The sequence below is a fragment of the Callithrix jacchus genome, chromosome 1 (assembly GCF_049354715.1).
Source record: "Callithrix jacchus isolate 240 chromosome 1, calJac240_pri, whole genome shotgun sequence".
Taxonomy (NCBI): Eukaryota; Metazoa; Chordata; class Mammalia; order Primates; family Cebidae; genus Callithrix; species Callithrix jacchus.
The window spans coordinates 203,874,870-203,898,599 of record NC_133502.1 but is presented as its reverse complement, the minus strand read 5'-3'; the positions used below and the strand labels follow the sequence as shown (position 1 = coordinate 203,898,599).

At 49.8% G+C, this 23,730-nt stretch overlaps 1 long non-coding RNA gene and 1 pseudogene across 2 annotated transcripts in view; both read left to right on the top strand.

The window, feature by feature from the left end:
* LOC144577970 (uncharacterized) overlaps positions 1–23,730 on the top strand; it is a 68,993-nt gene that overhangs the window by 8,724 nt on the left and 36,539 nt on the right. The window contains exons 2-3 of the long non-coding RNA XR_013522836.1: positions 14,614–14,692; positions 15,897–15,943. This is a non-coding gene — a long non-coding RNA (uncharacterized LOC144577970). The remainder of the gene's footprint in view (positions 1–14,613; positions 14,693–15,896; positions 15,944–23,730) is intronic.
* LOC144577964 (farnesyl pyrophosphate synthase pseudogene) lies at positions 2,506–3,750 on the top strand (annotated as a pseudogene). The gene has a single exon (XR_013522816.1). The product of XR_013522816.1 is annotated as a farnesyl pyrophosphate synthase pseudogene (transcript).

Genomic DNA, 23,730 nt, shown 5'->3' with positions numbered 1-23,730 from the left:
TCTCTGCTCAGTGCAGAGATCCACCTCCCACCTCCCAGGTTCAAGCAATTCTCCTTCCTCAGCCTCCAAGTAGGTAGGATTACAGGCGTCTGCCACCACACCAGGCTAATTTTTGTATTTTTAGTAGAGATGGGTTTTCGTCATGTTTGCCATGCTGGTCTCGAACTCCTGACCTCAGGTAATCCACTCTCCTCTACCTCCCAAGTGCTAGGATTTCAGACATGAGCCAGTGCACCTGACCTTAAAACCTTTTTGAAAGGGGGCACACATATGTGCACAAATATTACTATATATAGCTTTTTTTTTTTTTTTTTAGATGGAGTTTTGCTCTTGTTACCCAGGCTGGAGTGCAATGGCGCGATCTCGGCTCACCGCATCCTCGCCCCCTGGGTTCAGGCAATTCTCCTGCCTCAGCCTCCCAAGTAGCTGGGATTACAGGCACGCGCCACCATGCACAGCTAATTTTTTGTATTTTTAGTAGATACAGGGTTTCACCATGTTGACCAGGACGGTCTTGATCTCTTGACCTCGTGATCCACCCGCCTCGGCCTCCCAAAGTGCTGGGATTACAGGCTTGAGCCATTGCGCCCGGCCGCTTTTTTTTTTTTTTTGAGACAGAGTCTCACTGTGTTGCCAGGTGGTAGTGCAGTGGCAGGATCTCGGCTCACTGCAACCTCCGCCTCCTGGGTTCAAGTGATTCTCCTGCCTCAGCCTCCTGAGTAGCTGGGACTACAGACACATGCCACCACACCCAGATTATTTTTTTTCCTTTTTGAGATGGAGTTTCGCTCTTGTCACCTAGGCTAGAGTGCAATGGCGCAATCTCGGTTCATTGCAACCTCTGCCTCCCGGGTTCAGGCGATTCTCCTGTCTTGGTCTCCAGATTAGCTGGGATTACAGGCGTGTGCCAATACACATGCCTAATTTTTAATATTTTTAGTAGAGACAGGGTTTCACCATGTTGGCCAGGCTTGTCTGGAACTCCTGACCTCAGGTGATCCGCCTTGCCTCGGCCTCCCAAAAAGTTGGGATTCTAGGTGTGAGCCACCATGCCTGGCCTAAATAATACTTAGAATGGCAGTTCTACAGACAACACATGGAAGGGGGTCCAAGATTATAGTCAGTGAAAAGCAAGATGGGAGACTGTGTATATATTTCTTTTCTTTTCTTTTTTTTTTTTTTTGAGATGGAGCCTTGCTCTGTTACTCAGGCTGGAGAGTAGTGTCATGATCATGGCTCACTGCAACGTCTGCCTCGCAGGTTCAAGTGATTTTTCTGCCTCAGCCTCCCGAGTAGCTGGGATTACTGTGGTGTGCCACCACATCTGGCTAATTTTTGTATTTTTAGTAGAGATGGGGTTTCACCATGTTAGCCAGGGTGGTCTTGAACTCCTGACCTCAAGTGATCCACCCACCTCACTTTTCCAAAGTGGTGGGATTACAGGGGTGAGCCACAGCACCTAGCTGGTGTGTATATTTCTGTGATATAATAATACAAGAAAATACGGCTCATGTCTGTAATCGCGGGACTTTGGGAGACAGGCAGGTGGATCACCTAAGCTCAGAAATTTGAGACCAGCCTGGCCAACACAGCGAAACACTGTCTCTACTAAAAATATGAAAATGAGCTGTATGTGGTGGCATGCACCTGTAGTCTCAGAACTCAGGAGGCTAAGGCAGGAGAATCAATTGAACTTTGGAGGTGGAGATTGCAGTGAGCCGAGATCATGTCCCTGCACTCCAGCCTGGGTGACAGAGCGTGACTCCATCTCAAGAAAAGAAAAGAAGGCCCGGCACGGTGGCTCACGCCTGTAATCTTAGCACTTTGGGAGGCTGAGGTGGGTGGATCACCTGAGGTCAGGAGTTCAAGACCAGCTTGGCCATGAGGGTGAAACCCCATCTTTAAAAAATAAATAAATAAATAAAATAAAAATAAATTAAGCCGGGCACGGTGGCTCACGTCTGTAATCCAGCACTTTGGGAGGCTGAGGCGGGTGGATTACGAGATCAAGAGATCGAGACCATCCTGGTCAACATGGTGAAACCCCGTCTCTACTAAAAATACAAAAAATTAGCTGGGCACGGTGGTGCGTGCCTGTAATCCCAGCTACTCAGGAGGCTGAGGCAGGAGAATTGCCTGAACCCAGGAGGTGGAGGTTGCGATGAGCCGAGATCGTGCCATTGCACTCCAGCCTGGGTAACAAGACTGAAACTCTGTCTCAAAAAAATAAAATAATAAAATGAAATGAAAAAATAATATAAAAATAAATAAATAAAATAAAAATCTATAAAATATAAAATAATATATAAAATATAAAATAAAAATAGTAAAATAATAAGATAAAATATAAAAAAAGAAAAGAAAAAAGAAAAATGCGGATCACGTTGGCTCATGCCTATAATCCTTGGCACTTTGGGAGGCCAAGGCGGGCGGATCACGAGGTTAGTTTACGACCAGCCTGGCCAAAATGGTGAAACCCCATGTCTACTAAAAATACAAAAATTGGGAGCAGGAACCCGCAACCAGGAACAGAGCCCTTTACTCCTCCCTCAGAATAAATGGAGACCAGAAATCAGATGTTTATGCCCAAGAAAAGCAGGATTTCGTTCAGCACTTCTCCTGGATCGTTAGGGTGCTGACTGAGGATGAGATGGGGCACCCAGAGACAGGAGATGCTATTGCCCGGCTCAAGGAGGTCCTGGAGTACACCACCATTGGAGGCAAGTATCACCGGGGTCTGACGGTGCTAGTAGCGTTCCGGGAGCTGGTGGAGCCAAGGAAACAGGATGCTGATAGTCTCCAGCGGGCCCTGACTGTGGGCTGGTGTGTGGAACTGCTGCAAGCTTTCTTCCTGGTGACAGATGACATCATGGATTCATCCCTCACCCGCCGGGGACAGATATGCTGGTATCAGAAGCCAGGTGTGGGTCTGGATGCCATCAATGACGCTGTCCTTCTGGAAGCATGTGTCTACCGCCTGCTGAAGCTCTACTGCCGGGAGCAGCCCTATTACCTGAACCTGCTCGAGCTCTTCCTGCAGAGTTCCTATCAGACTGAGATTGGGCAGACCCTGGACCTCATCACAGCCCCTCAAGACAATGTGGATCTTGACAGATTCACTGAAAAGAGGTACAAATCCATTGTCAAGTACAAGACGGCTTTCTACTCCTTCTACCTTCCTGTAGCTGCAGCCATGTACATGGCAGGAATTGATGGTGAGAAGGAGCATGCCAATGCCAAGAAGATTCTGCTGGAGATGGGAGAGTTCTTTCAGATTCAGGATGATTACCTTGACCTCTTTGGGGACCCCAGTGTGACTGGCAAAGTTGGCACTGACATCCAGGACAACAAATGCAGCTGGCTGGTGGTCCAGTGTCTGCAGCGGTCCACTCTGGAACAGCGCCAGATCCTGAAGGAAAATTACGGGCAGAAGGAGGCTGAGAAGGTGGCCAGAGTGAAGGCATTATATGAGGAGCTGGATCTGCCGGCTGTGTTCTCGAAGTATGAGGAAGACAGTTACAACCACATTATGGCTCTGATTGAACAGTACGCAGCACCCCTGCCCCCAGCTATCTTTCTGGGGCTTGCGCGCAAAATCTACAAGCGGAAAAAGTGACCTAGAGACTGCAAGGGCGGAGAGAAGGCTCTCAATAAATAAATTATTGTGTAAAAAACAAACAAACAAACAAAAAAACAAAAATTAGTCATGGGTGGTGGTGGGTGCTGTAATCACAGCTACTCGGGAAGCTGAGGCAGAGAATTGCTTGAACCTGGGAGGCAGAGTTTGCAGTGAGTTGAAATCACACCACTGCATCCGAGCCTGGGTGACAGAGCGAGACTCAGTCTCAAAAACAAACAAAAAAAAAAGTGGAATATTTTATAAATACAATAGAATTTGAAAAATATTTAACTATGCTTAAAAACAGTCTCAGATGCCCAACAGGTAGATTAAGAAAGTCTCTAATATCTCTGTTTACATTCCATTCCTGAGTGGTCTTTTCCAGCATTATGTGTTAATCATTCCTTGCTTTTATTCCTGTTTTGGGACTTTTGTCCCCCGACCCCCCAAAAAAAGAATGTATGTAGATACAGATATATCCCTTTTGGTCTACCTAAGTGGTCAGCACGATTTAGTTTTATTTTAGTATTCGTGCATCTTGTTTTGTTTTGTTTGTTGTGTTTTGGAGACAGAGTCTCAGGATGTCACCCAGGCTGGAGAGCAGTGGCATGATCTCGGTTCACCGTAATCTCCACCTCCTGGGTTCAAGCCATTCTCCTGCATCAGCCTCCTGAGTAGCTGGGACCACAGGGGTGTGCCACCATGGCTGCCTAATTTTTGTATGTTTAGTAGAGATGGGGTTTCACCATGTTGCCCAGGCTGGTCTTGAACTCCTGAGCTCAGGTGATCTGCCTGCCTCGGTCTCCCAAACTGCTGGGATTACAGGCATGAGCCACTGTGCCTGGCTTCAGTCCTGAGTTTTGAGAATATTCCTATGTCCTTGTGTAAAGCTCCTTTGAATCCTTGCCAAAACTCTATGAGGGAGGGGTTGTAATTCCCCACTTTTATGGCTGAGACTCAAAGAGAGGTCAAGTTGCGTGGCCAAATTTTACGGCTATGAAATAATGATAGTATTTGAACCCAGAGCTTATAGGAATCCAGGACCCACATGGTTGCCCACTTTGCTAAGCCTCCCTTCAGGGCTGTCCCATGGAAGATGCTAGAGATATTCTCTCTTTTTTTTTTTTTTGAAACGGAATCTCCCTGTCGCCCAGGCTTGAGTGCAGAGGTACAATCTTGGCTCACTGCATTGTCCGTCTCCTAGGTTCAAGCAATTCTCCTGCCTCAGCCTCCCAAGTAGCTGAGACTACCAATGCACACCACCACATCCAGCTAATTTATTTATTTTTTTGAGATGGAGTTTCACTGTTGTTACGCAGGCTGGAGTGCAATGGCACGATCTCGGCTCACTGCAACCTCCGCCTCCTGGGTTCAAGCAATTCTTCTGCCTCAGCCTCCCAAGTAGCTGGAACTACAGGTGCATACCACCATGCCCAGCTAATTTTTTGTATTTTTTAGTAGAGACGGGGTTTCAACTTGTGACTAGGATGGTCTCGATCTCTTGACCTCGTGATCCACCCGCCTTGGCCTCCCAAAGTGCTGGGATAATAGGCGTGAGCCACTGCCCCTGGCCTTAATTTTTGTATTTTTAATACAGACGGGGATTTCACCATGTTGGCCAAGCTGGTCTTGAACTCCTGACCTTAGGTGATCCACCTGCCTCAGCCTCCCAAAGTGCTGGGATTACAGACGTGACCCAAGGCGCTCCGCCAATGATTGTATATCTGTACCATTTGTTGCTGTCACTTCTAGCCCCTTCAAATGTAGGTACTGGGGTTAAGGAGCTGAATTTTTTTTTTTTTTAAAGACGCGGTTTCACCATGTTGGTCAGGCTGGTCTTGAACTCCCAGCCTCAGGTGATCTGCCTGCCTTGGCCTCCAAAGTGCCTGGATTATAGGTGTGAGCCACCACGCCCGGCAAGGAGCTGAATTTTACATTTATTTTAATTAAATTGAAGTAGCTGTACGTATGTAGCCTAGTGTATCACATCAGCCAGCGTAGCCTTAGAGTGCTTTCTAGAATTTGTTTTAACTCACTACCAGGCTACATATACCTAAAGGGCTGATTTGATGCAAGCTCCCCCTAATCAACCTTTCACAAACATTTGTGGAATGAGTGAAGGGTCCATGGGGTAAGGGGGCCAAGGACATCAGCAGAGGTTTCCCGGAAGAGGCCATCTGGTTCCAGTGTGAATGCTTGCAGTGTTAGCCCTTCAACCAGTCTCTCTGAGTGCCTGCCAAGAGCATGGCACTGCGTAGACTCCTGGGGATACCAGTTGGATATGAGGTTGTCCCACCTCAGATTTTACAAATAGACTTCTCAAGGACAAATAATTGGTAATAGGGTAGGAATCTGACACGTGGATGAGCACTTTCAGATATATATCCTACTGACAGTCAAGCACAAAGCGCAATCCCATATAGCTCTGTTCGAAATAGAAAAAGCCTGGGGCTGGGTGCGGTGACTCATACCTGTAATCCCAGCACAGCACTTTAGGAGGCCCAGGCAGGTCGATCACCTGAGGTCAGGAGTTCGAGACCAGCGTGACTAACATGGTGAAACCCTATCTCTACTAAAAATACAAAGTTAGCCGGGTATGGTGGCGAATGCCTGTAATCCCAGCTACTCAGGAGGCTGAGGCAGGAGAAGCGCTTGAACCTGGGAGGCAGAGGTTGCAATGAGCCGAGATTATGCCATTGCATTCCAGCCTGGGCAACAAGAGCAAAACTCTGCCTCAAAAACAAAAAACAAGCAAAAAAAAAAAAAAAAAATAGAAAAAAGTTGAATACCATCTAAAAGTTAGGGACTAATTAAATCATTCTTGCACCATTTATCTGCCCAATGAAATGCTATGAAATCATTAAAAAGAAGGCTGGACGCAGCGGCTCACACCTGTAATCCCAGCACTTTGGGAGGCTGAGGCCGGTGGCTCTCCTGAGCTCAGGAGTTTGAGACCAGCCTGATCAACAAGGTAAAACACCATCTCCTAAAAAAAAAAAAAAAGGTAACTATACATGCTGATGTAGAATGATTTCATATCCTTAAATTAAAACAAAACAGGGCCAGGCGTGGTGGCTCATGCTTATAATCCCAGCACTTTGGGAGGCCCAGGCAGGAGGATCACTTGAGCTTAGGAGTTGGAGACCAGCCTGGGCAACATGGCAAAACCCTGTCTCTACCAAAATATAAAAATTAGCTGGGCCAGTGGTGCACTCCTGTAAACTCAGCTCAGCTACTTGGGAGGCTAAGGTGGGAGCACTGGTTGAGCCCAGGAGGAGGCTTCAGTGAGCCTAGATTGTGTCGCTGTACTCCAGCCTGGGCGAAGCAAAAACCTGTTTCTTTGTTTTTTTTTTGAGATGAAGTCTCGCTCTTTCGCCCAGCCTGGAGCGTAATGGGGAGATCTCCCATCACTGCAACCTCCGCCTCCCGGATTCAAGCGATCCTCCTGCCTCAGCCTCCCCGAGTAGCTGGGATTACAGGCATGCACGACCAAGCCCAGCTAATTTTTTGTATTTTTAGTAAATATGAGGTTTCACCATAATGGCCAAGCTAGTTTTGAACTCCTGACCTCAAGTAACCCACCCGCCTCCGCCTCCCAGAGTGCTAGGATTGCAGGTGTGAGCCACTGTGCCCCGCCGTCACAAGACCCTGTTTCAAAAAAAAAAAAAAAAAAATTCCGGAGCTATGATAATCATATATGAATAGGAGAACTATGAATATGAGAACAACTTCAATTTCTTAAGAGGATTCTGGTTTCTGAGAGCTCCATCCAGGGTCTGCCTTTCCTTGAGAAGCAGGTCCCTCATCCTACTCAGCCCGGGATATGTCCCAATGGGAGCTGCATCTTCTTTTCTGTATCTTCTCTCTCTTTGGGCACAGAGTTGCTCAATCAACCTTTGATGAATGAAGAATGGATGGGGGTACCTCAGGCAGGATCTGACTGGGCCTTTTGTAAGATTGATGAGGAGGGTCCAGGAAATCACTATTATTGTTTCCAGTAAAACTGGCCTGGTGTTTTCCTGCAGGAGAAAGTAATCTCTGGGACAAGCACCTTCACCTTCTCTCTTCCCTCACCTACACTCCACTTCTCTGGGACAATTAGCCAACACTGGGAGCTCCAGGGTCTCGGCCCTTCCCCCTTTGGTCCAAAATAACCTCCTCCCCTACTTTGAGCAAATGGTTGGAATTCTTTCCACTGGAGGACAAAGCCTTTCATCTGCCAATTACCGATAAAGAGAAAATGCAAATATGGGGGGGGGAAGGTGATTCATCAAGGACCCAACATTTATTGAGTGGCCACTTAGGACCCGGTGGCAGGGCAGGCATTCTGGGGGCGGCCAAGGGGAACAAATTCCCGGCTGGCTCATTCTTCTGTCACGTTTCGGTTTCCTCTAGGTTTGTAAAGGGAGGGGATTAAATTAGATGACTACCCAGCCCCTTCCCACTCTGACAAGCCAGGAACTCCTCATGAGGTGATATATGGACTTAACTGTTTTTACACTAAGGTGGTTACCTGACGCCAGCTTTTGGGGCCACCATAAGGCCACTTGGGGAGAAAAAAAGGGCCTCAGGGAGAAAAATGAATTAGATCAAGCTTTCCTATTTTTTTTTTTTTTTTTTTTTTTTTTTGCTTTATTTCACTTAATTCACTTTGGATCACTCTCCAAGCTCATACACTCTGCTTTGAACATGTTTATTTCATTATGGGGCAGTAGTGAGGCTGGTAAGTTACAAAAAAAAAAAAAAAAAAGCACGTGATGGCCAAGCCAGGCTCCAGTGTGAGCCCTGGCAGCGGCACATATGAGCTATGTGATTCTGGGTGAGTGGCTTTGCTTTTTTTAGTCCCAATTTCCTCCTTTGCAAAATAGGAGCGAACAAGACTATCTCTTAAAGGGTTCTTGTGAGAAAGATAGTAGCAAATGAAATGGTCCACGGGCTGAAGGCGGAACTCCAGCTGAAGGCAGAACTCGTAGCAGTCAAACTAAGGGTTACTGATTGGATGCCGCAGAGCCAATGTGGGCGATTTCAGTTTGGAAGCAAATTTTGATGTTTCCCAGTCTCATCCTTGCTTAAAAGATTTTTATAGCTAGTGAACATGAATGAAAACAAACTTCAAAGAGCAGCCTTTGGGGGTGGGTGAGAAAGACTACAAAAAGATAGGACTGGAAACTTCTAAGGTGAGTGAGGGGGAAGCTTTCTTAGGGTGACCAATACGATGCTGATAGTGACATCCTATGTCAGGTGGGGAAGCCCCCCCCCCACGTCTATCTGGTAGCTTGGGGACCGTACAGGGGAAGAGCAATCAATCATTCAGAGTTACAATTTCTCTGAGCCTCCGTTGCCCCATCTGCAAAATGACCTGCTCCAACTATCCCACAGTGTTAATGGCAGAAATAAAATGTCAGGCTCAAAGCCTGCTCTCTACAAAGTCCCTTTATACTCGCCCTCTTGCCATGTCATTTTATCATCATCTGTTAACCCCCAAGGGCAGGCCTAGCAGGGCACTGCAGCTGGGGCTGGAGGAATGTTTAGGGCCAGATTAGCCTAGTCGACCTGAGCAAGCCTAGTCGACTTGACTTGCTCATTATGGGAGCACATCCCAGGACCAGTGCTGGGGTTGTCACAAACACTAATAAGTGGACAGGGACCTAATGACAGCCCTGTATGTACGGAGGATGCCGATACCTCTACTAAGAAGCCCTGTATGATTCACCAAGGGGCACCAGGGTCCCCCTCACCCATCCCAGAGCACCATGCACCTTTCGACCGACTCTTCTATAAACCGCAAGCAAGGGCTTACCCTTCGCTCCTGTGCGGGCGCCAGATCCGATTCTTTCCGTCTTTGACTCCTGAGTATCTATCTGCTCCCCTCGCCGAGCGCAAGAGTCTTTAAAAAACGTCCAACTTCTGTTTCAAGGCTGGTCGCCTCGTAAAGGACTCCACAGAGAAGGGCAGAATGAATGAAAGCCCACGTCATCCGGTCAGCTGCGGTCTGCAAAGGCTCTGGCCTGGCTGTATTTCCTGTACGTGTTTGTGTGTGTGTGTGTGTGTGTGTCCATATCTTTGAGTGCCGGGAGTTTAAAAGTTAGGCAATCCTTAGAGGTGTGGAGCTGAGCTAATTTTCTTCTGAGCCCCCCAAATGCCTCCTCCATATGGCAGGTCCGCAAATGGGGGGATCTGCAGAGGATCACCTCCCACGAAAAAGACATGCAGCAGCAAAACAACAAAAAAAATTTTTATATACAGAATGCTTTGAATTTGAGTCGGCCACACAGGTAATGTTGGGGGAGGGGTGGATAAAATAGGAAGAGGGGTAGCCCTGGGCCTTGGGGGCAGGGACGGAGGTGGGGGGGTCGTTTTTGGGGGTGCCAGGCCCCGGGGGCTTTCACGCCAGCTTGTTCGGCTTGCATTTCCGCGCCTCCCGCAGAGGCCAGCCGTGCAAATCTGCACCTCCCTCCCTGCCCCGCCATCTCTGGGATGCGCCTGCCGCCTGCAACTCGGCCCTCCAAAAGTCAGCTCTGCACACAACTCCAGGGCGGCGGCGCCTCCGTGCAGAGGCACACTCGTGACCCAACAACAAAACAGCGATGCCAGGGCGCTAATGGGCGCCCGGTGCCTCCCGGGCTCCGTCCCGCCCCACACCTCCTCGGGCCGCCGCCCCCACTTTCCTACGTCCGGGCCGAGAGCCCCCCCCCCCCCTCAACTCGCCCGGCCTTGAGCTCCGAGCGCGATCGGCAACAATGTTTACGTTCCGGGAATTATGAAGTCTACACCTCCCCGCCCCACAACTGCTGAAAATGGTTTCCTAGGACTTTGCAAACGGATCTGTCTAAGTGTTGGTGCAAAACTTTGTAGATCTCGGCTCTGGCTTGCTTTATTTTTTGGTTTGTTTTCTTTGGTCTTCCCTCCTTCCTCGGCCAAAATGCAGGGGGCAGGAGTGTTGACAATTAATTGGTGAACTCTCCTAAAAAAAATGGAGGCAGAGAAAGACTCTGGAAGAAGATTGGTATGTAGCTTCCCCCCCCCAAATCTGTATCTGGCATATGATAGATTTTTTTGGGGGGGGGTTGTTTCGCTGCCTTTTCTTTCCTTTTCTGTATTTTGCAAGAGGACCAGGAAAAAATAATAATAAATTGCATGCAAAAGGAAGCAAGCTGCTTACTCCAGTCCCTTTTGAGGCTTAGAGTCTCAGACACTTAAGTGGGGAGGTGGTATCGCGCAACGGTGTGGAGGAGGGCTGAGCAGGCTCGGGGTTCCCCCGGAATCTAGGGGGCTGCGGCGCTGGGTGGTGGAGGGAGGAGGCAGGGGAATGCGGGGAGTGCTGGGGGAGTCTCCTTAGGAAGTGAGTGTGCGCGGGCGCTTGTGGGGAGATGAGGCAGCTGTTGGTGCGTTTTGGGGTCTCCGATCGGAGCTTTGTGGCGGGCCGTCTGCCTCTCCCCCTCCCAAGCCCCGAACCTCCTCTTCCCACCTCCTCTTCTGCACTGGCGGGCGGACGGCGGGGGCGGCTGGGGTCTCAGCCCTTCCATTTCAGCTTTCCAGCTTCCCCGGTAGCTCGGGGGCGGCTCCAGCTTTGGAAATGCCGCCGGCCCCCGGTTCCGGCTTCCGGGCTCTGCCGCGGCGGCCGCCGGGGCTGCTGTTACCGCCGAGCTGGGCGCCGCAGCGGCTCCTCCTGGGGCCTACATTTGCCCCGCCAGCCCGTGTCCGGGGGCCCCCTTCCCGGGTAACATAACCAGGCTCCCGGCCGAGTGGCGGGGGGCAGGGGAGGGCCCCCAGATGTCCCTTCAATGGCTTCCAGAGACACAGGAGGGGAGTGCGCGGTGTAGAGCGCAGCTGGACCCTCGGGGTGCGGGCTCCTCTCCTTGTCCTGCTTTTCCGCATCTTTGGCAGTTGCGCAAAGTTGCCTGGGTTGTAATGGTGAGGTGCAGGGGGCGCGCGGCTTTTGCACCTGTTAGTGCTGGGCCCAGTTTTAGAGGCGACCCCTAGCTCCCCCAATAATGTCCCGGGCTCTCTGGTTTGGGTCCTCGCAGCCAGCTGTACCAGGGGGACTTCGTGCACGCCGTGGAGGGCAAAGGTGAGGCGCCCCCTCCCCGGCCGCCCTCTGCGCCGCGGCGGAGCGCACGTGGGGAGGGAGCTGCCGGTGGCTGGGTTCGTATTTCGCGCCCGGGTCCCCCATTCCAGGGGATCCGGTGACGAAACGAGGCCGAGCAATGGGAGGGGGTGTGGGGTGGGGTGGCGAGAGAGGAGGGCAGGCGGTAAGGGGGTGCCGGGCATGGGCCTAGGCCAGGCCCGCGCCCACCACCAGCCCCACGGTGGGCAGAGTCTGGGGGTCGGCGGACAGAGGGACCTGAGGATGGACTGGCAGGCCGAGGGAAGGCGGGAGCGTCGCGTCCTCCCCCTCCCCAGCCGGTTGCGCTCCCTGCGCTGCCAGGGGCCCATCCCCTGGCTGGAACTGGGTTCGAGGAGCCCCTCCGGCATTGGGTGAGGCCCCCCAGGCCTGAAATCTTCACAACCCGGCGCCCGCTCGGGGCCTGCCAGTGAGGAACTGGTGATGGGGGCGAGGCGAATGTTTGGGGTGATGCCCCCTTAGGCCTGGGGTCTGCAGAGCCGCGTTCCCCCGTGGGCTCTGCCAGATTGCACCAGGGACCCCGTGCGCCGCGAAGCTGTTGACCTGAACCCCGACCTGGGCCCGAGCTGTCTTGCACCACAGCCTTGACAGGTTGAAGCCGGGAGTTGGGGTCAGGGGGTGACTTCCCTTCAGGCTTCTGGGGGAGATCCCTGTCCCCTGGCAGTTTGAAGTGAGGAAATGGGTCTCCTCCCAGGTCTGAGACTCGGAGAACTGTGTCCCTTGGGGGCCCACCCAATTTACAGCGGAATTTGGGGACGCCTCCAGGGTTTTGGAGTCCTTCTGGGCCTGGGTTTCTTCCTGGCTCTCCTACTACGGGACTGGTGGGGGTCACCCTCCAGATGTTAAGGTGACATCCTCGCTTGCCTCTGAGGCCTCAGGAGCCCTGGCCCTCCCAGCCTGCAGCCAGTGAGGCTCCTGGTTGAGGAACAAGACTTGCCTGCGCGATTGGGGTTTGGAATATGCCCTACCTAGCCTTCCCAGGGTGGGCTCATTTTTCCCTTTTAGAGCTTGGAATTTTCTTTAAGTTACAAAGTTTCTATTCCTCCCCCCCACCTCTTGGAAAACCTTGCATCCCTCAGTGAGCGGATAACCCGAGTGCCTGCTTCCCTCCAGGTTCTGGTTGAGTGCCTATGGCTCTGAGGTTAGCCCTGAGAAGAGACGGTACCAGCTTCGAAGTTTTGCGATTTGTCTTTTGTGTCCATCACCTCCCGGGGCACTGGGCTCTGGTGCTAAGGGGTAGTTGTTGGGGGAGGGAAGAAGAAATTTCTCCCAGCCTGCCTGGTCCTAGAGCAGGGTGCTAGTCCCAGCTGATTTAAATTTTCTCTGCATAAATGGAATTTTCATATCCTTTCTTCCCCCATTTTTACTGAGTTGAGTCTTTTGCAAACAATATGCAAACTCTTCCTAGTCATTTGGGAGGAATTCTCAGCCCAGGATTTCAGAGCTTTTTCTCAGGCTCATTTGAGGAAGTTGAAGCTGACCCTGGGGGATGGGTGCTTTGGGTGGGTGGGTCTGAGGACCGGTATTTCTGCCCCGGAGAGCTAAAGTGTATCCTTAGATCTGCTGTCCCGGCTTCTTTCAAAGGGGAGGGCCCTGGGCTTTGCTCTTTAATTCAGATCTGGCTTCAAAACTTGAGGGAGGAGCTGAGAAACGGGAGCCCTTAGCCTGGAATCAAAATAGACACTTAAACTTCTCTTCCTTTAACTCCTTAGGAATCCCCATTCACTGTGAGCCTCTGGGGATCTGAGCTGCTGAGGTCTGGGCTTTCCCGGCTTTGGGTTTTGTTCTGTCTCTCTTCGGAGGGGAGTTGTCTTGGCCTCCTCCTCCCCCGAGGCTGTCCTGTGAACTGTTTCCCTGAGCTAGCAGCTTCAGTGGTCTGAGGCCGCTTCTGTCTCCCTTCTGACGGTGGGTCCGGTCGGTCGGTCGGTCAGAGAGGCCTTCTTCCCTTGTGGATTACTTTAGTTACCTGAAGCTTTGGGGTATGTGAAAATTTATCTCAAGCCCCGTCACCTCCATATTCAGGGGTGTATGTTTGGGTCAGATTCACTGGTTTCAGAATTGGGAAAGAAAGGAAATTAGTCAGCGGCCTCCTTTAACCTCCAGGACTTTGGGTAAGGATATGGGGACTGCACTAGAAAACCCCAGACATGGAGCGAACCTGGGAATTTTCCTGGGGTCCTTCTATGCTCCCCTTACGCAGCCTTCCCCCAGGAGCCTCCCTCCCTGTTATCCAGCTGAAGCAAGGACTGTGATGGCTGCAGCAGAATTTCACTCTTAAGACAACAAAGCTGTGCCCAGTTCCCTAGTTATTTTGGCACCAGATACACAGTTTCCAGGGAAACCGGCTTTTCCCCCCTCCCCTTCACTAGGCAGGATATTACAATAAGATTTTCAGTGATGCTCAGCTACAATGAGGGCCCTCCTCCCAGCCTCCTCTCTGGGCCTTCAGATCCTTCCAGGTAGCATTCTTCAATTTTGCAGTCCCTTTGCTTTCTGAGCGCGGCTTGGGATGCGTGTCTCTGACTGTCCCTCTTTCTCAGCTATGGCTGGGGCTCCTTTTGTGCGAGGCTCTTTGAGTCTTCCTCCTCAACCCTTGCTGGCCTTGGGCTGTTCATCGACAAGTTTGGACCGGTGGGGCATGCAGGGAATGACTGACTGAGTAGGCAGAGGAGCTGATCGTTGGCATGGCTTCTCTTGGGCTTTGCCTAATCCATTTCCCTATCATTTTCCAAGGAGCTTTTGCCGTACAGCTGGTGCCTGCACCTCCTGGACCCCCTGCCCCTTCGTCCATCAGTTTTCTTCCCGTAACCAACAGATCCCGGTTCATTTGCTCCTTTGTGACTTAACCAACTTGTTTTAATTCAAACAGATTTCAACTATGAGTACGTACAGAGAGAAGCTCTCAGGGTTCCCCTGATATTTCGAGAAAAGGATGGACTGGGAATTAAGTAAGTTGCTGAGACTAATCGCTCCTTCCCCCGTCTTCCTCCCTAACATACTTTAGAGCTTGGGATGGATTTCTTCCACCCTCTTCCCACCTCTCATCACTGAGAAGGATCTTTTTCATGATCTGGGAACAGCATCTCCTTGTTCAAGGCCTGACAAAGGGGAAAAGCTCTCCAAAGACTGGTCTTTTGCAGGGACTTTGGGCAGAGAGGACGTAGGGGAATTAAGCAGTGTCGACTTTTTTCCCTGACCCACCCCAGTTACACTCAGTGACCTCCTACAGTGAATTGTACCTCTCCTCCTTCCCCTTGCCCCAGAGCAGGAAACTGAGGCAGAGCCTGAGCAGTAAAGAGATAAGTCGGCCTCTAAGCCCAGACCCAGAGCACCTAGATGCACGTTTCTTATGCAGATTCCCACTACGTGTGTTTCCTGGGGTGCCAGTGTCTCCCCTTTCTTTGCCTGCCCCACAGCCTGCCCCTCCACCCTTCCACTGTGTCTGTTTTCATTCTCTGAGATCTGTCAGAGCTCCAGGTGGGGGAGAGGTCCTGGAGGCAGGCTGGAAGAACAGGTTTCTGCCCCTTGGGCATGGGTAGGGGAGGAGGCTTGGGGTGTCATCCCAGGCTGCCTCTCTCAGCATCTGCTGCCAGACTTGCTCAGGAGTCCATTCCTGTGAGTAGGAATGAAACCTTGGGTATCATTGTTAATTAACAGTGCATCGTAGCCCATATTACCAAGTCCCTGGAACTGGTACAGTGCATGTCTTTTTTTCCCTCTGAACTTAAAGGGGTCCCTCCCACTTCCCTTAAAGGGGTTCTCCCACAACTCCTTATGGAGAGTATTTTCTAGAGGGAGAAAGGGCTACCCACCCTGAAAGAAACCAGGTGTTTGAATCTCCAGCTCTGGCCCTTACCTTTGACCCCACACTTCAGGCTTCCTTGGAAAAATCGGGTAGATGGTGGATGTCCCACCCTCCGCAGAGGTTCAGGTTTGAGTTGCCTCTTGGGGTAGGCAAGGGCCTCAGTGCTTCTGGGATGACCTCCCTGGAGGCATCAACGGGTCCTCCTCCCTCCCTCTGGATTTTCTCATTTTGAGTTCTCAAACTGAGGGCAAGGGACCTCTCTTGGAAAAATGGTTTCCCCGGGCCAAGGGTAGCGTCTTGCTCTGCTGTCTGTGGCCCCTCACCACAGGTCTGTGCTCTTTCTCCAGGATGCCTGACCCTGATTTCACAGCCTGAGACGTCAAACTCCTAGTGGGTAAGTCGCTTGCTGTGCGTGTGGCTCAGAGATGCTGAAGTAGGGACGGGGAAGGAGGCACTCACCACCTGCCTGTTTAGACTTTTAACGGCCTCCCAAAAAGAAAGTTCCCACGGGAGGGGGCAGGAGCAGGTGTAAGCTGCAGCCATTTCATTCTGGAGAGCAGGTAGGATTGCAAAGTCAGAAGAAGCTGTATCGGAGGGCGTTGGCCAGTTCACAGTTCTATGAGACCCGTTTGGATTCTGCCTCCAGCCTGGGTGTCAGCAACACAATCTTAGATGTCTCCTCTGCGTTTGTCGGTTGCCTGGTAAATACTGGGTGTTCTGTGATCCCTCATAGACTTTCAGGCTTTCGAGGGGAGGGGCTATTCCTCCTGGTTCCCCCAGGTTCTAGACAGGCCTGGGGCAGGGCTTGGAACTGTGAGCTCAGCAAATGCACATGAGCTCCCTGAGCACCTGCAGGTGGCTGATGATTTCCACCTGCAACCTCTGCCTCCCGGGTTCAAGCAGTTCCACCTCAGCTTCCCGAGTAGCGGGGATTGCAGGCACCTGCTGCCACGCCCTGCTAACACATACAGGTTTTTGTTGAACATACATTTTCATGTATCTTGGGTATATCCTTAGGGTTGGAATTGCTAGATCACGTGGTAACTGTGTTTAACTTGCTGAGGAACTGCCAGACTGTTTACCAAAGCAGCCGTGCCGTTTTATACTCCCATAAGCAGGGTGTGGGGTTCCAGTTTCCCTGTATCCTTGCTAACACTTATTATTGTCTGTCTTTTTTTTTTTTTTTTTCTAAAAGATGGGGTTTCACCATGTTGGTCAGGCTGGTCTTGAACTCCTGAGCTCAGGTGATCTGCCCGCCTTGGCCTCCAAAGTGTTTGGATTACAGGTGTGAGCCACCGCGCCCGGCCTATTGTCTGTCTTTTTAACGATAGCCATGCTAGTGGCTGTGTATTGAGGTGATTTGATTGAAATGTTATAGAAGCCAACTCTGTTGTGGAGGAAAGCAGCTGGCCAGTCAGTGTGTCAGATGATCCAGCTGGAATAATTGACCCAAAAATATGTTAACATATGCAGGCTGGGCGTGCATGGTGGCTCACACCTGTAGTCCCAGCACTTTGGGAAGCCGAAGTGGGAGGATCACTTGAGGCCAGGAGTTCAAGACCACCCTGGGCAACATGGCAAAACCTTGTCTCTACAACAGACACAAAAATGGTCGGGTGCAGTGGCTCACTCCCGTAATCCCAGCACTTTGGGAGGCCGAGGTGGGTGGATCACCTGAGGTCAGGAGTTTGAGACCATCCTGGCCAACGTGGTGAAACCCCGTCTCTATTAAAAATACAAAAATTAGCTGGGTGTGTTAGTGGATGCCTGTAGTCCCAGCTACTCGGGAGGCTGAGGCAGGAGAATCACTTGATCCCGGGAGGTGGAGGTTGCAGTGAGCCGAGGTCGCGCTACCACTGTATTCCAGCCTGGCAACAGAGCAAGACTGTGTCTCAAAAAAAGACAAAAGAAAGCAGGAACAGACTCCGGCCCCCTCCCTTGGCATTTCTGTGATGATCAAGTGGGACAATGAATGTTACAGTGCTCTGCAGAGGGACAGCTGCTCTGAACTGGGAGGAGGCCCCCAACTGCAGTTGGCATGGGAAATTGTGATGCCCATTTTGGTCTTTGAGCTGCACGCAGGCTTCCGGAGAGGGTGATAGGGCACACTTGTTGTGGGTGACCTAAGTGCAAGTGTAACTCCAGCTGTCATAAGCAGAAGAGAATTCACTGGCTCGGGTATAGGTTCAGGGTGTAACCTCCAGGCACACTGACGTCTGGACGCTCCAACACGGGCTTGAGAAGTTGACTCTGTTTCTCTTTCTGCTTCCCACTTTGACTCCCTCTTTCTGCTTCATCCTATTTTGTTTTTAAAGATGTTTATTTGGGAATAGAGCGTTACAATGGTAATATGCGTGCTACAATAAACGATGTGTGTATTCAGAAAGGTAACGGAAGACAAACTTTTTTTTTTTTGAGATGGAGTCTTGCTGTTGTGGCCCACGCTGGAGTGCAGTGGGATGATCTCTGCTCACCACAACCTCTGCCTCCCGGGTTCAAGTGATTCTCCTGCCTCAGCCTCCCGAGTAGCTGGGATTACAGGTGTCCACCACCACGCCCCGCTAATATTTTATTTTATTTTAGTAGTGACAGGGTTTCGCCATGTTGGCCAGGCTGGTCTCAAACTCCTGACCTCGTGATCTGCTCACCTCAGCCTCCCAAAGTGCTGAGATGACAGGTGTGAGCAACTGTACCCAGCTGTCCGCTTCATTCTTGGCAGGCTTCTCCCCATGGGAGGGTAAGGAGGGTAAGGAGGGTGGGTGAAGAAGGAGCCCACAGCAGCTTCAGACATCTATCCTGCCAGCTCAGAGTCCTTCCCAAACTCTTGGTTGTTCCCTTAAGTGTCTCTGGATTGGCTCTGACAGGCTTAGCACAGCCTTGGGCCAGACTGGAGCTGCTGGCTGGGGTCAGCCCATCACAACCATGTGGACTGAAAGTGGGGAAGCAGTGATTCTCCAGGGTTGCTGGGTGACATAAACACGGCCCTAACAGACATGACTAGTTCTGCTGTGGAGGGCAGTGTGTGGGGAAGGCTGGGCCAGTCCTCCCAGTCACTGTGGGGTCATAGCCTCTGTCTTCCACTGTCTTGCCTTGCACCATGGTGGGTGGCTGTTTGAGAAACGGACTAGTGCACTACCAGGTGTCAGGACACAACCTGGGGCTGCAGTCTCTTCTCTAATGTCCTAAAATCACGCTTTTCTCTATCAGCAGTCTGTTCCAAGCTCCAAGCCCCCCCCCTTTTTTTTTTCCCCAAAAAGGCAGTTTCCATTTCTGTAACACTGTACCCTTAAAAAAAAACACCATTTATTAAAGTATAATATACATACCAAAAAGTGCACATGCGGTAAGCACATAGCTTGACTAATTTTAACAAACAGAACACATCAGCGTAACCAGTACCCAGAACCCCCCGTGTCGGCCCTCCACTGCTGGCAAGCCTGACTTCTAGCTGCATGGATACGTTTCACCTGTTTTCACACTTTCTGCCAGTGAAATCGTGGAGGATGTCTTCTTTAGTTTTTGGCTTCTTTTGCCCAGTTTTGTGGTTATATGATTCATCCATATTGTTTCTCAGGTGTAGTTGTAGATTTCTTTTATTTTTGTTTTTTTGTTTGTGTGTGTGTGTGTTTTCTTTTTTTTTGAGATGGAATCTCACTCTGTTTCCCAGGCTGTAGTACAATGGTGTGATCTCAGCTCACTGCAACCTCTGCCTCCCAGCTTCAGACTATTCTCCTGCCTCAGCCTCCTGAGTTGCTGGGATTACAGGCATGCGCCACCACACCCAGCTAATTTGTATTTTTAGTAGAGACAGGGTTTCACCATGTTGGTCAGGCTGGTCTCAAACTCCTGTCCTCGGGTGATCCACCTGCCTCGGCTTCCCAATTGTTGGGATTACAGGCGTGAGCCACCGCACCCAGCCTTATTATAATTATTATTTTTTGAGACAAGCTCTCGCAGCCTTGAACTCCCAGGCTCAGGCAGTCATCCCACTTCAGAATCCCAAGTAACTGGGACAACACGGGCATGCCTGGCTAATTTGGGATTTATTTTTATTGCTATGTAGTTTTCCACTATGTGACTACTTTACAATCTATTCCGTTGATGGTCACTTGGGTAGGTGTCAGTCTAAGGTTATCTGTAGAGTGCTATGAACATTCTAGAACATGACTTTAGGTGAACACTTGGATGCATTCTGTTGGTGATATGCCTATGAGTGGAATTGCTTGGGGCATTGACTATGCATGTGTGTTCAATTTTGTCACTACTGTCAGATATTTGTCCCGGTACTGGCTGTACTGTGTCCTCACCAAGACTGGGTGATTTCTTCTCATTAGAGCCGTGCTCCCATGCTGGTGGAAGTCGTATCTCATTGTGGTTTGAGTTGGCTTTTCTCTAATGACTAATGAAGTTGAGCTCTGTTTCATATGATTTTGTTTTATTTTATTTATTTATGTTTATTTTCATTTTTTGTTTGAGGCAGAATCTCTCTCTGTCGCCCAGGCTGGAGTACAGTGGCATGAACTTCAGCTCACTATACCCTCAACCTCCTGGGTTCAGGTGATCCTCCCACCTCAGCCTCCTGAGTAGCTGGGACCACAGGTGAACCCCATCATGCTCAGCTAAAGTTCTGTATTTTTCGGTAGAGATGGGATTTCACCATGTTGCCCAGGCCGATGTCAAACTTCTGGGCTCAAGCAGTTCTTCCGCTTTGACCTCCCAAAGTGCGGGGGTTACAGGTGTGAGCCGCTGCGCCTGGCCTTTGTTGTATGTTTGGATATCCTCTGAAATGTCTGATGAGGTCTTTTCTCCACTATTTTAAAGGGTCGTCTCTCATTAATTGTAAGTCATATTTACTTGAGCTGCCATAACAAAGTACCACAGACGGGGGTTTCAACAACAATTGACTTACTTAGGCTGGGTGCGGTGGCTCACGCCTATAATCACAGCACTTTGGGAGGCTGAGGTGGACGGATCACCTGAGGTCAGAAGTTGAGATCAGCCTGGCCAAAATGGCGAAACTCAATGTCTACTAAAAATACAAAAATCAGGTGACTCACACCTGTAATCCTAGCTACTTGGGAGGCAGAGGCAGGAGAATTGCTTGAATCCGGGAGGCGGAGGTTACACTGAGCAGAGATTTACAGCAGCCTGGGTGACAGAGTGAGACTGTCTCAAAAACAAAACAAAACAAAACAAAAAGAAAGTGTTTTCTGCCGGGCACGGTGGCTCAAGCCTGTAATCCCAGCACTTTGGAAGGCCGAGGTGGGTGGATCACAAGGTCAAGAGATCGAGACCATCCTGGTCAACAAGGTGAAACCCCGTCTCTACTAAAAATATAAAAAATTAGCTGGGCATGGTGTTGCGCGCCTGTAGTCCCAGCTACTCGGGAGGCTGAGGCAGGAGAATTGCCTGAACCCAGGAGGCGGAGGTTGCGGTGAGCTGAGATCGCACCATTGCATTCCAGCATGGGCAACAAGAGCGAAACTCCGTCTCGAAAAAAAAAAAAGTATTTTCTTACAATTCTGGAGGCAGGAAATCTGAGATCAATGTGTCAGCAGGCTTGGTTTCTTTGAAGGTCTCTGTCCTTGGCTTGTAGATGGCTGTCTTCTTCCTGTCTGCATGTGGTTCTCCTTTTGCATGTCCTAAACTCTTCTTTTTTGTAGAGATGGGGTCTTGCTTTGTTGCCCAGGCTGGTCTCAAACTCCTGGGTTCAAGTGATCCTCACCTTTGCAAAGTGTTGAGATTACAGGTGTGAGCCACTGTGCCCAGCCATTAAACTCTTATTTCTTTTTGAGATGGAGCTTTGCTCTTGTTGCCTAGGCTGGAGTGCAATGGTGTGATTTCGGCTCACTGCAACCTCTGTCTCCCAGGTTCAAGCAATTCTCCTGCCTCAGCCTCCCAAGTGTTGGGATTGCAGGCGCGAGCCACTGCGCCTGGCAACTCTTCTTATAAGGACACCAGTCATATTAGATGAGGGCTCACCCTAAAGATGTCATTTTCACTTAATTACGTTTTTTGTTTGAGACACAGTCTCACTCTGTCACCCAGGCTGGCATGCAGTGGTGCTATCTTGTCTCATTGCAACCTCTGCCTCCCTAGTTCAAGTGATTCCCTCCCTGGTTCAAGTGATTCTGCCTCAGCCTCCAGATTAGCTGGGACTACAGCCACCCACCACCACGCCTGGCTAATTTTTTGTATTTTATTATAGATAGGATTTCACCATGTTGGCTGGAATGGTCTCGATCTCCCAACCTCGTGATCTGCCCACCTCTGCCTCCCAAAGTGCTGGGATTGCAGATGTGAGCCACCACACCCGGCCTTAATTACCTTTTTAAACACCCTATCTCCAAATATGGTTATATTCTGAGGTGCTGGGGGGTTAGGATTTCAGCATATTAATATACACATTTTATAGGCAGACATGATTAAGACTATGACATAAGAGTTCTTTAGATATTCTGGATATGAGTCTTTTGTCGGATATATATATATTCCTAGGCCAGGAGTGGTGGCTCATGCCTATAATCCCAGCACTTTATGAAGCCAAGGTGAGCAGATGACCTGAGGTCAGGCGTTCCAGATGAGCCTGGCCAACAGGGTGAAATCTCATCTCTACTAAAAATACAAAAATTAGCTGGGGGTGGTGGTGGGCCCCTGTTGTCCCAGCTACTTGGAAGGCTAATGCAGGAGAATCACTTGAACCCAGGAGGTGGAGGTTGCAGTGAGCTGAGATTGCACCATTGCATTCCTGAATAATTGCAATTACTGGTGCATGCCACCACGCCCAGCTAATTTTTATTTATTTATTTTTGAGACAGAATTTCACTTTTGTTGCCTAGGCTGGAGTACCCAGCCTAGAAGTTCTGAATTTTAATACAGACTATTTAGCTCTGCTTGGTGCATTAATTCTTTTTGTGTCTTGCTTAAGAAATTTTTGCCTACTCTAAGGTCATGAAGATATTCAGATGTTTCTCAAAAAGCCTTATTGTTTGAACTATCACATTTGGATCTATAGTTCAACTGGAATAGATTTTTTTAATTTGGTAGAATATTAGATTAAGATCCCTCCTTTTTTTGCATATGGACGTCCAGTTGACCCAGCACTAGTATTATTAAAAAAAAAAAAAAAATACTGGCTGGGTGCTGTGGCTCATGCCTGTAATCCCAGCACTTTGGGATGTCAAGGTGGGTGCATCTCCTGAGGTCAGGAGTTTGAGACCAGCCTGACCTACATGGGGAAACCCTGTTTCTACTAAAAATACAAAAATTAGCCGGGCTTGTTGGGAGTTGCCTGTAATCCCAGGTACTGGGGAGGCTGAGGCAGGAGAATCGCTTGAACCCAGGAGGTGGAGGTTGCAGTGAGCCAAGATCACACCATTGCACTCCAGCCTGGGCGACAGAGCGAGACTCCCTTTCAAAAAAAAAGATTGCATTCTCTGTCCAGGCATGGTGGCTTAAGCCTATATATAATGCCAGCACTTTGGGAGGCCTAGGAGGGAGGATCGCTTAAGTCTAGGAGTTTGAGAGCAGCCTGGGCAACATGATGAAACCCCATCTTTAGAAAAAAACCCCAAAAATTAGCTGTATGTGGTGGTGCGCACCTGTAATCCCAGCTACTCGTAAGGCTGAGGCAGAGAATTGCTTGAACCCCAGAGGTGGAGGCTGCAGTGAGCAGAGATCATGCCGCTGCACTCCAGCCTGGGCAACAGAGAGGGATCCTGTCTCTAAAAAATAAGAAAAAGGAAAAGATCGCCTTCTCATGTGACCCTTTGTGTTTCTATATGAATCTTAAAATTACCTTGTCAATATTTCTTTAAAGGTTGCTGTAATTTTGATTGGCATCTTGTTGATTCTGTGGATCAATTGGGGAAATTTCTTATACTGAGTTTTCTATTCAGTGAGCACGGCATATTATTCCATTGATTTGTAGGGTTTTTGTAGATTTGCATCTCTTCGTAGATTTAGTCCTAGGAATTTGATTTTTGGGGGGGTTGCTCTTTTAAGTTAAGTAATTATAGCATCTATTAATAATATAATATCAGCTTTATTTAATCTTTCCAATTGATATGCCTTTTAATATATTTCCTTGAGTTGTGGCACTGGCCGGGACCTCCACGGTATACTCTGTTGTAGGGGTCCTGCTCTGTTGCCCAGGCTGGAGTCCAGTTGTGTGATTATAGT